This window comes from Salvelinus sp. IW2-2015, unplaced genomic scaffold, assembly GCF_002910315.2.
Source record: "Salvelinus sp. IW2-2015 unplaced genomic scaffold, ASM291031v2 Un_scaffold16283, whole genome shotgun sequence".
Classification (NCBI taxonomy): domain Eukaryota; kingdom Metazoa; phylum Chordata; class Actinopteri; order Salmoniformes; family Salmonidae; genus Salvelinus; species Salvelinus sp. IW2-2015.
Window position 1 is genome coordinate 365,507 of NW_019957521.1, and position 12,683 is coordinate 378,189.

The 12,683-nt window shown below is 42.3% G+C and overlaps 1 pseudogene; it reads right to left on the bottom strand.

Moving 5' to 3' along the window:
* Window positions 1-644: 644 nt before the first annotated feature.
* LOC112080351 (natural resistance-associated macrophage protein 2-like) lies at window positions 645-11,515 on the bottom strand (annotated as a pseudogene).
* Between the last annotated feature and the right edge of the window lie 1,168 nt (window positions 11,516-12,683).

Below are 12,683 nucleotides of genomic sequence, written 5' to 3' on the forward strand. Positions count from 1 at the left end.
GGACAGCTGATGCTGAGGCCCTGTTTTGACTATGAATTGCAAAGTGACACACAAGGGCGCAACAGGGATAAGTTACTGTTCGGTGTCCAGTAATGGAAGAGCTCAGGTTTAAACACTCAGATGACATGCTATCGTTTCCATTTTTAGCAGCAGTAGTGTATCTATCAATTTGGCATCTTCATTTCAAAAGATGAAACCCAATTGTTAACTAGTGAAAGAGAGTAGTGTTCTACCTGTGGGAAACAAACTACACAACTTGGTGAGACCTGACAAAAATTCACCAAACAAACATTAGAAGTGGAGTAGGGAGAGAGGATTAAGGACAATGAAGAAAATGCGAAGAGTAATTCAAATCATCATGCGACATTGCTTTAAATCATGTGTTTTTATTATTAATATTAAGTCAAATTATGTAGATTACAAATTAACCATTGTGGTGTTACACGTATACTGCAACTAATATACAAGTAGCCTACATGATGTTGCAAAACAGCACAGCAGCAATTGATTTCCCAAATAATCACTGAAAGATAATTGAGTTGAACATTTTATGTTATAAAATTGTGTTATAAACATGATGAGAAGTTTCAAGCAAAGCTTTTTTTAAATAAATAATTAGACAAAGTAATTTCAAATGTCCTATCTTATTCTTTAGTTCCAATCTTAGTTATCTGAAAAGAGCAAGGTCAGAGAATCCGGATCCATCAATCTTTGTACAAAACAATACAAATGTGCAGATAATTATCTATTCACCATCAAACTTCATCTTATTAAATTCTGTTTCAAAAAAATTAAATATAACACAATAACAACACAATATTAATTTGAGAATACACTGTTTAAATTAAACATTAACCTAAAAATGTAATTAACCATATTACATACAGTTGAAGTCGGAAGTTTACATACACTTAAGGTGGAGTCATTAAAASTCGTTTTTCAACCACCACAAATTTCTTGTTAACAAACTATAGTTTTGGCAAATCGTTTAGGACATCTACGTTGCGCATGACAMAAGTAATTTTTCCAACAATTGTTTACAGACAGATTGTTTCACTTATAATTCACTGTATCACAATTCCAGTGGGTCAGAAGTTTACATACACTAAGTTGACTGTGCCTTTAAACAGCTTGGAAAATTCCAGAAAATTATGTCATGGCTTTAGAAGCTTCTGATAGGCTAACTGACATCATTTGAGTCAATTGGAGGTGTACCTGTGGATGTATTTCAAGGCCTACCTTCAAACTCAGTGCTTCTTTGCTTGACAATCATGGAAATATCAAAGAAATCAGCCAAGACCTCAGATTTTTTTTTTTAGACCTCCACAAGTCTGGTTCATCCTTGGGAGCAATTTCCAAATGCCTGAAGGTACACGTTCAACTGTACAAACAATAGTACGCAAGTATAAACACCATGGGACCACGCAGCCGTCATACGCTCAGGAAGGAGGCGCGTTCTGTCTCCTAGAGATGAACGTACTTTGGTGCGAAAGGTGCAAATCAATCCCAGAACAACAGCAAAGGACTTTGTGAAGATGCTGGGAGAAAACAGGTACAAAAGCATCTATATCCACAGTAAACGAGTCCTATATCAACATAACCTGAAAGGCCGCTCAGCAAGGAAGAAGCCACTGCTCCAAAACCGCCATAAAAAAGCCAGGCTACGGTTTGCAATTGCACATGGGAAATGTCCTCTGGTCTGATGAAACAAAAATAGAACTGTTTGGCCTAATGACCATCGTTATGTTTGGAGAGAAAGGGGGAGGCTTGCGAAGCCAAGAATGGGGGTGGCAGCATCATGTTGTGGGGGTGCTTTGCTGCAGGAGGGACTGGTGCACTTCACAAAATAGATGGCATCATAACGAATGAAAATTATGTGGATATATTGAAGCAACATCTCAAGACATCAGTCAGGAAGTTAAAGCTTGGTTGCAAATGTGTCTTTCAAATGGACAATGACCCCAAGCATACTTCCAAAGTTGTGGCAAAATGGCTTAAGGACAACAAAGTCAAGGTATTGGAGTGGCCATCACAAAGCCCTGACCTCAATCCTATGGAAAATTTGTGGGCAGAACTGAAAAAGCGTGTGCTAGCAAGGAGGCCTACAAACCTGACTCAGCTACACCAGATCTGTCAGGAGGAATGGGCCAAAATTCACCCAACTTATTGTGGGAAGCTTGTGGAAGGCTACCCGAAACGTTTGACCCAAGTTAAACAATTTAAAGGCAWTGCTACCAAATACTAATTGAGTGTATGTAAACCTCTGACTCACTGGGAATGTGATGAAAGAAATAAAAGCTTAAATAAATCATACTCTCTACTATTATTCTGGCATTTCACATTCTTAAAATAAAGTGGTGATCCTAACTGACCTAAGACAGAGAATTTATACTAGGATTAAATGTCAGAAATTGTGAAAAACTGAGTTGAAATGTATTTGGCTAAGGTGTATGTAAACTTCCGACTTCAACTGTATCTCCAATCAGACTCTGTAAATCTAGCATACATGTTCAATGTCTGCCCCCTCCATACTTGGCTATGGCGACTATGGAGATCACATCTGAGCTTTATGTAGGACTGGGACTTTAGGTCTAGGATCATGTGATTTGCTGGAAGCCCACCTCCCCTCCCCTCCCTCCTCCCTCCCCTGCCCCTTAGTGGCCTCTGCTGGGCTATGTTTCCAGGAAAGGGCCCTGCTGGACAGGCTGTTAGAGAGGCCTATGCAGGGAAAGATTGGCTCATAGAGAAAAACAAAAACTCCCTCCTCCTTACATAAGGCTGCTGCCTCAATGACAGGAAAACGTTCCCAACCACCACAATGCAAAGAAAACCTGTTTGGCGCTCTATTTCATAGTCACAGCACGGCACTTGAGGACTGAAATATGCTAAACTCTTATAACAATGACTCTACCAGTCTTCTACAGGAAATGTAATGACATAATTGTGCATACTAGCATAAGAATTCCAATCAACAACATTAGCTATACATGGGAGCAATTGGATCCAGAAGCAATCAAGACTTATATTTGAGGTGAAATAAGATGAACATGGTGGATCTACAAATAAAAATAAAGTGATGCACTTTCACAAAATGTAAAAACTCATGGCATTGAATGTTTGTTGTTCAGACTACAGTACTGGTAGTCTGGTACTTTTAAACATTACCATGAGTTTTAGTCAACAGTGCCTCCCTGTGGCAGAGTGGAGGAATGCTAGGCTTCTGCCAAGCACGTGCATTATGAAACCTGTGCTGTGAGGATATGCAATGAGCCTTGAAGGTGATATTTGGAAAGGGAGATATCTTGTCACTTGTACAACTGAATGCATTCAACTGAAATGTCTTCTGCATTTAACGCAACACCTCTGAATTAGAGAGGTGCGGGGGGCTGCCTTTATCGACAACCACGTCATCGGTGCCCAGGGAATAGTGGGTTAACTGCCTTGCTCAGGGGCAGAACGACAGATTGTCAGCTCTGGGATTCGATCCAGCAACCTTTCGGTTACTGGCCCGAAGCTCCTACCCACCAGGTTACCTGAAGGTGCTCCTGTACAGACTGTACGATACAAAAATGTAATCAAGTTTTTTTTATTAGATATTTTTAAAGATTATACAGACAAGACAAACAAACAGGTAGAGGGCAAACACTGATCTCATAGCACATCAAATAGATGGCCCTAATGTTTATGTGATGGTCAATGACGTCTAATGGAAAAGTAGTTTCAGGAGTTGAGGAATGCTAGGCTTCTGTCAAGCACCTACATTATGAAACCATTTACCATTTTTCTATGGTAGATCTCATTGACCACCACATACATAAAAATAGGAGAATCTATTTGAGTTAACCATTTCAAGATGTAATTCAGTCACTAAGTGAATAAATAATATATTGACATTTACAGTACCATTTCACAATCATTTTCTAGATTCATCCCAAAGCAAGTCCTATTACCATTAATATGTCAATTAACGTAAAAATATCCCAAGGATTCTCGCATAGCACACACACACACACACACACACACACACACACACACACACACACACACACACACACACACACACACACACACACACACACACACACACACACACACACACACACACACACACACACACACACCACACACACACACACACACACACCTGCTGTATCAGAACTGTGGTGTCGTTCCTGACCCTGCTGGTGACATCCAGACAGGACACCCCTAATGCTATCAGACTAAACGACACCTAGAGAGAGGGAGAAAGGAACTGAGAGACAGAGGGGAGAAAGGGGTGTGAGAGATTCAGTACAATTAATAATCATTCTACTGTCAGGAGGGCATTCCCACACATATAACTGTCCTCATGCAAAGTTTGTCAAATGGTTAATAACTGACTCAGTGRTTGAAGATTAAAATGGTCCTCTATATTACCATTTTAGTTTGGTATGCATCGCACGACATAGAAATCAAAGAGTGAAAAACCTTTAAAAATGACCACACAAAGCTATCAGTAATAAATAAACAGCCTAAACTAAAAGAAATACTTACCAGGTAACCTACAAATCCCAAATATCCTATGCAAAGAAAAACAGCCAGCACGTATAGCCACACGCTGTCCAAAACGGTTACATAGATGACCACAAAGTACATGTTGATACAACACACCAGCAGGATCACAACTCCTCCCCAATCTTCCAAAATCTGAAAGAATGGTGATTGCAACAGAAATCATTCGTATCAAAAAAATTGTACGTTTAATCTTCTCATATTATCATATGATGTTCTTTAAAATATACCATTTAATGTAGCAAAAATTGTATCGTTTTCAGCATATTCACAGTATACTTACAATCCATTGGCAAATTCAGTCATGAAGGATGACAAACTGGTGAAAGTGAGGATGGGAATCAAAGTAAATGGCAGCTGAGTGACAGAAACAGAAAGCATCAACCAACTACTCTGTTGGAATGGCAGCTGAGTGAGAGTAACAGAAATCATCAACCAACTACTCTGTTGGAATGCAACAGCTTGCCTGGGGTTAGGGTTAGGGTTGAGCCGGGGTGTGGAGCTGAAGCTAGAGCTAGGTTTGTGGTTGAGACAGGGGTTAGGGTTGGACCGGGTTGTGGACATGAAGCTAGGGGTAGGGTTAGGGTAAAGGCTAGGGTTGAACCAGGCTGTGGAGATAAAACTAGGGTTTGGGTTATGGTTAGGGTTGAGGCGAGAGTTAGGGTGGAACCGGGTTGTGGACATGAAGGTAGGGTTAGGGTTGAGGCTAGGGTTAGGATTGAGCTGGGGTGTGGTCTAGGGTGACCACGCTTAAAATACCCAAAATGCGGGACAATAGGATGATTTTGCAAGACATTCACAGGATATTGTAGCCTACGCGGACTCTTGAGTGGCGCAGAGGTCTAAGGCACTGCATCTCAGTGCTAGTAGGCRTCACTACAGACTCCCTTGTCGAATCCAGGCTGTATCACAACCGGCTGTGATTGGGAGTACATAGGGTGGCGCACGTCATCCAGGTTTGGCCGCTGTAGGCCGTCATTGTAAATAAGAATTTGTTCTTAACTGACATGGCTAGTTAAATAAGGGTTACATTTAAAAATGTAAAACATAAACAAAAATGTTCAGCACCAATGTTCTTGAGCACAAACTTCAAAGTTCTGAAAATTCTGTAAACACTGAGGATGTATCCACTTTAAAGTACAGTTTTAACCTTGGCCAAGTGGGCTACTGTGGCTATTTGATCATAATGTAGGTGTCCCCATAAAAAATTATGGAGAAAATGCATCCCATAACATTTTAACATGGAAATAGCTGTTCTATCATTCAGCCTACATTAGCAGCCAATGTGTGGTGTTCAATGTAGGCCTACAGTCGTGGCCAAAAGTTTTGAGAATGACACAAATATTAATTTCCATTTTGTCAGATGTTACTATGGAATACTGAAGTATAATTACAAACATTTCATAAGTGTCAAAGGCTTTTATTGACAATTACATRAAGTTGATGCAAAGAGTCAATATTTGCAGTGTCGACCCTTCTTTTTCAAGACACCTGCAATCTGCCCTGGCATGCTGTCAATTAACTTCTGGGCCACATCCTGACTGAAGGCAGCCCATTCTTGCATAATCAATGCTTGGAGTTTGTCAGAATTTGTGGGGTTTTGTTTGTCTACCCGCCTCTTGAGGATTGACCACAAGTTCTCAATGGGATTAAGGTCTGGGGAGTTTCCTGGCCATGGATCCAAAATATCGATGTTTTGTTCCCCAAGCCACTTAGTTATCACTTTTGCCTTATGGCAAGGTGCTCCATCATGCTGGAAAAGGTGTTGCTCGTCATCAAACTGTTCCTGGATGGTTGGGAGAAGTTGCGGAGGATGTGTTGGTACTATTCTTTATTCATGGCCGTGTTCTTTGGCAAAATTGTGAGTGAGCCTACTCCCTTGGCTGAGAAGCAACCCCACACATGAATTGTCTCAGGATGCTTTACTGTTGGCATGACACAGGACTGATGGTAGCGCTCACCTTGTCTTCTCCGGACAAGCTTTTTTCCGGATGCCCCAAACAATCGAAAGGGGATACATCAGATAAAATAACTTTACCCCAATCCTCAGCAGTCCAATCCCTGTACCTTTTGCAGAATATCAGTCTGTCCCTGATGTTTTTCCTGGAGAGAAGTGGCTTCTTTGCTGCCCTTCTTGACACCAGGCCATCCTCCAAAAGTCTTCGCCTCACTGTACGTGCAGATGCACTCACACCTGCCTGCTGCCATTCCTGAGCAAGCTCTGTACTGGTGGTTCCTCGATCCCGCAGCTGAATCAACTTTAAGAGATGGTCTTGGCGCTTGCTGGACTTTCTTGGGCGCCCTGAAGCCTTCTTCACAACTATTGAACCGCTCTCCTTGAAGTTYTTGATGATCCGATAAATGGTTGATTTAGGTGCAATCTTACTGGCAGCAATATCCTTGCCTGTGAAGCCCTTTTTGTGCAAAGCAATGATGACGACACGTATTTCCTTGCAGGTAACCATGATTGACAGAGGAAGAACAATGATTCCAAGCACCACCCTCATTTTGAAGCTTCCAGTCTGTTATTCGAACTCAATCAGCATGACAGAGTGATCTCCAACTTTGTCCTCGTCAACACTCACACCTGTGTTAACGAGAGAATCACTGACATGATGTCAGCTGGTCCTTTTGTGGCAGGGCTGAAATACAGTGGAAATGTTTTTKGGGGATTCAGTTCATTTGCATGGCAAAGAGTGACTTTGCAATTAATTGTAATTCATCTGATCACTCTTCATAACATTCTGGAGTATATGCAAATTGCCATCATACAAACTGAGGCAGCAGACTTTGTGAAAATTAATATTTGTGTCATTCTCAAAACTTTTGGCCACGACTGTACATTCCATGAGACTTATCCTACAGATAAGGAGGTGACTGAAAATGTTTTTGTGTTGTGTAATGCAAGAAATCACTTTACAAAATAAAATGCATTATTATTTCCATATCATTATTACTTAGAATCAAACAAATGATGCTACCTTCTGCCCATTGGCAACTTAGCTTATTCAAGTCTGTCTCAAAATACAACACTGCCCCTTTAAGACAAAAAAAGCTTTCTCTACTTGACTCACTTTTCAAAGATATTTAGAAATGTACGTACACGTTTTGTGCTCTTGTAGGAAGCAATCATTCCCCTATTACTGACTACAAATGATCTATAACTGGGCTAATAACTCACTAACTAGCAAAGGATATGAACAAAATGTGGATGTGGGTACATGCAGCTCTTGCTTTGATTTCAAAACAAGCACATCTACTCAGCATCACAGCTGTAAACATAGTCCAGTTCAAAGTAAATGGCAAAGATCCATATATGGCAATGGTCTATTTGCATATAGGCCTAGTGCAGCTCTGATTGGTTATGCTGCACAGGTCTATGTAGAGTATGGGTGCAATAGAATCCTACTCAGATACGTTCTGCCTACAGCAAAATCTCTTGCATATTTCGTTTTGGTATGAAAGTGGCCAGTATTAGTTGATTCGATCACAACTGTCACAGTAAAGGAAAACGCTGATAGCGTTAACGAACAGGGAAAACTCAGCAGTCAAAGGGGAGCTGCGTGGCATAGAGGCAACATTGCTCAGAACCCCCACCCCCCCCCCCACACACACACACACGATAAAATGTAAATTATGTCATAGGTTCTCAAAGTTTGTACTGACAGATGTAGCCTATTGAATATCATTATAAAATGCCCTCCAATAGCAATGTCTGCCTATGCCCATACATATCGTCTCAAGAAAATGTTCAATTTTTAACACCCTCAAACATCAAGTTAGGCATATCTAATTTCAAAATAGGCCATCGCTGTAAATTGTGACAATTATTCACGTTTTACCGGTAAGCGTCCAAACTGCATCTGCATGCCAATCATTTGATCTCAATCAGTTTCGTGGGAATACACATTTAGCTCTTCTTGAATTACTGTTTCGTGAGCAAATGAGGCAGATGGTGTTAACTAACTGTAGTCTTCCTGTATTTTGTTTCAATCAAAGCACATTCTGCGTTTTTGCTACATGAGAATTTCTTTTTTTACTATTCAGCTAACCATCCTAAAGTGTCAAAGAAATGAGGTGGGTTTTCTTGTGTAACAGTACCGTTATACTATGCTATTATACTGGATTATGTTATGTAGAACACTAATGAATCATTATGTGATCTTCCAAGACATTGATTCAGCTTTGATCTAACTTCACTAAAAGAGCACCATTGTGAGAAGGGCGGAGCTCTGGTGTGAGAAAGGCTGAGCTCCAGTGTGAGAAGTGGTGAACTACAGTTGGTGAGAAGTGGCTGAGCTCCAGTGTGAGAAGTGGCTGAGCTCCAGTGTGAGAAGTGGCTGAGCTCCAGTGTGAGAAGTGGCTGAACTCCAGTGTGAGAAGTGGTGAACTCCAGTGTGAGAAGTGCTGAACTTACAGTGTGAGAAATGGTGGAACTCCAGTGTGAGAAGGTGGTGGAACTGCAAGTGTGAGATGTGGCTGAACTGCAGTGTGAGAAGTGGCTGAGCTCCAGTGTGAGAAGTGGCTGAACTCCAGTGTGAAAGTGGTGGAACTCCAGTGTGAGAAGAGTGGCTGAGCTCCAAGTGTGAGAAGTGGCTGAGCTCCAGTGTGAGAAGTGGTGAACTACAGCTGAGAAGTGGCTGAGCTCCAGGTGAGAAGGGTGGAACACAGTGTGAGAATGCTGAGCTCCAGTGTGAGAAGTGGTGAACTACAGTGTGAGAAGTGGCTGAGCTCCAGTGTGAGAAGTGGTGAACTACAGTGTGAGAAGTGGCTGAGCTCCAGTGTGAAAGGTGTGGAACTTCCAGTGTGAGAAGTGGCTGAGCTCCAGTGTAGAAGTGTGGCTGAGCTCCAGTGTGAGAAGTTGGCTGAGCTCCAGTGTGAGAAGTGCTGAGGCTCCAGTGTGAGAAGTGGCTGAGCTCCAGTGTGAGAAGTGGTGGAACTCCAGTGTGCTCCAGTAGCACCTACACCTCTGATCCTGCACTTAGTCTACTCTTTTGCCTTGCGCAAMATTTGGTGATGCAGAAACGAGAGGCCACATGTGTGGCTGTTTTATGAAAATCTGGGAAGATTTGGCAAAGGAAACATTTCTGGTTGGTCTCAGAGAATTTTAAACAGCTAGGAAGGGTACGGGATACTTTAAAAAGGGGATTGAGTGAAGCAGCAGCCAATATGTTGAATGAGCACCTAATGAGCATGGAGACTGGAGAGCCTCACAAATTTGACTAAATCCCCTATCTTTCAGTCTAATCCGACTATTTACTTACTTTCTAGCTCCTCGTCAGAAGCACGCTTTTTTTTAGTAGTTATGCATAACTGTCCTCTCCAAGTTTAGCTGGAATTTATCCCGAAAGGATTTGAGAAACGTGATTGGTTGACGATAGGTCTATGACATTGGCCCCCTATAACTCGTCTTGCGCTGCAAAGAATGTCAGATCTCAACAACGATTGGAGAAGTGTTAAACATCACCAGTACCACATCCTTATGATATATATCCTTGCATAAAGCCAAACGTGACTGCAAGAGACTGGTTGGAATGTCTGACTGAAATACGGGACAAATCAACCTTTTTTTCTAAATTAGTGGTGTTTGAATTTGTTGATCAAATGCTGGATATGATTGTTTGGTTGCAGGACACAGAACAAAGGGACAAAATGCAGGACTTCCCCACACAATCCGGGACATGTGGTCACCCTAGTGTGGGCATGAAGCTAGGGTTAGGATTAGGGTTAGGGTTGAGGGTTAGGGTTGAGGATAGAGTAAGGGTTGAGCTGGGGTGTAGACATGAAACTAGATAAAGGGGATCTGCTGTCTGACCTGACTCATCTGCTTAAAGATGTTTATTTATTTTTACACAAAAAACCTGCATGCTCTGCAACACGTTGAGGAAGTCGTTCATGGGTGACGTCCTTGAAGATGGTYACCAGAAGGGTGGGCGTGATGGCGATGGAGCGGGTTTGCAACACCCGAGAGAAATGGGACAAGTGTAGGTTCAGAAAGCTCTGTAGAGACGAAACTGGGTTCAAGATCTTTAACTCTGATTTTCATTTAGCTACTGTAAGGTTTTATATGATGTTAGTGGTGAGAGAGCTGAGCCACTGTCATTTTATCTTCTTACCATCACAAACGCACCACAGCCTGATACCTGGTATCATTTAGTCATCGGCAGACAGTTAAAGCAATTAACAGATCAATACATCTAATTGATCCAGGGGTTGACTTGTAAATAGGGCAGAGTTTATAGGTGAGTCTAAGAGGATCTCATCTCTCAATTAAATTGACCTTGAATTAATACATTAATGAGTTATTGCACAAACCTCCATGACAAACTGTCCTGAGTAGGTCCAAGTCATGGTTGAACTCTGACCTGCTGCCAGGATTCCCACGGCCCAGATGTAGAGTGCTGCAGAGCCGAAGAAACAGACCAGAACCACTCCCTGTAATGATAGGGCTAACATTCACTATCGGGTCAGGAAAACACATAGCTTGGTCCCAAAACTGTGTGTGCTGTCCTGTCAACTCTTGCCTCAATCCCAAGCTTTCTGCATGTTCGTTCTCAACAGCCAAGTGATTAACGAGATTTGGGAGTATGGTAATGCATGACTATGCCAACTCCAATGGCCATTGTCATGCTAAACATGTTAAAGCACTAACAGATCTGAGCCCAGGCTAGAACACACCTAGCCTACACCCATTCATTGTCTTACATCAGATCGTGTCACTCCTATGCGACGCTCATCCCTCAAACGATCAGTGCAGGTGGAATCAACACGCTCTCTGACTTGAGACAATGTGCCTACACCAGGAAAAACCTGAATGTTGGCATTCAGCCTGAGGGTGAAGGGGCAGCCTTAACCCTTTGTAGATGTTCACCTGCAGTGTCTAATTGTTCATCAGGAACAGATCTAGATGAGGACTGTGTGTTGCATTACAGACATCATGCTGAAATAAAGAGCCACAAGACATGTTAATGTCCTCTCACTGTCCTCTCACTGTCAACTGCGTTTATTTTCAGCAAATTTAACATGTGTAAATATTTATATGAACATAACAAGATTCAACAACTGAAACATAAACTGAACAAGTTCCACAAACATGTGACTAACAGAAATGGAATAATGTGTCCCTGAACAAAGGGGGGGCACTACAATGTTTATTCACTCAGAGAGCACATATAAACTCAGCAAAAAAGAAACATCCCTTTTTCAGGACCCTGTCTTTCAAAGATAATTCATAAAAATCCAAATAACTTCACAGATCTTCATTGTAAAGGGTTTAAACACTGTTTCCCATGATTGTTCAATGAACCATAAACAATTAATGAACACGCACCTGTGGAACGGTTGTTAAGACACAAACAGCTTACAGACGGTAGGCAATTAAGGTCACAGTTATGAAAACTTAGGACAAAGAGGCCTATCTACTGACTCTGAAAAACACCAAAAGAAAGATACCCAGGGTCCCTGCTCATCTGTGTGAAAGTGCCTTAGGCATGCTGCAAGGAGGMATGAGGACTGCAGATGTGGCCAGGGCAATAAATTGCAATGTCTGTACTGTGAGACGCCTAAGACAGCGCTACAGGGAGACAGGATGGACAGCTGATCATCCTCACAGTGGCAGACCACGTGTAACAACACCTGCACAGGATCGGTACATCCGAACATCACACCTGCGGGACAGGCACAGGATGGCAACAACAACTGCCCGAGTTACACCAGGAATGCACAATCCCTCAATCAGTGCTCAGTCTGTCCACAATAGGCTGAGAGAGGCTGGACTGAGGGCTTGTAGGCCTGTTGCAAGGAAGGTCCTCACCAGACATCACCGGCAACAACGTTGCCTATGGGCACAAACCCACCATCGCTGGACCAGACAGGGCTGGCAAAAAGTGCTCTTCACTGACGAGTCGCGGTTTTGTCTCACCAAGGGTGATGGTCGGATTCACGTTTATCATTGAAGGAATGAGCGTCACACCGAGGYCTATACTCTGGAACAGGATCGATTTGGAGGTGGAGGGTCTGTCATGGTCTGGGGCGGTGTGTCACAGCATCATCGGACTAAGCATGTTGTCATTGCAGGCAATTTCAATGCTGTGCGTTACAGGGAAGACATCCTCCTCCCTCATGTGGTACCC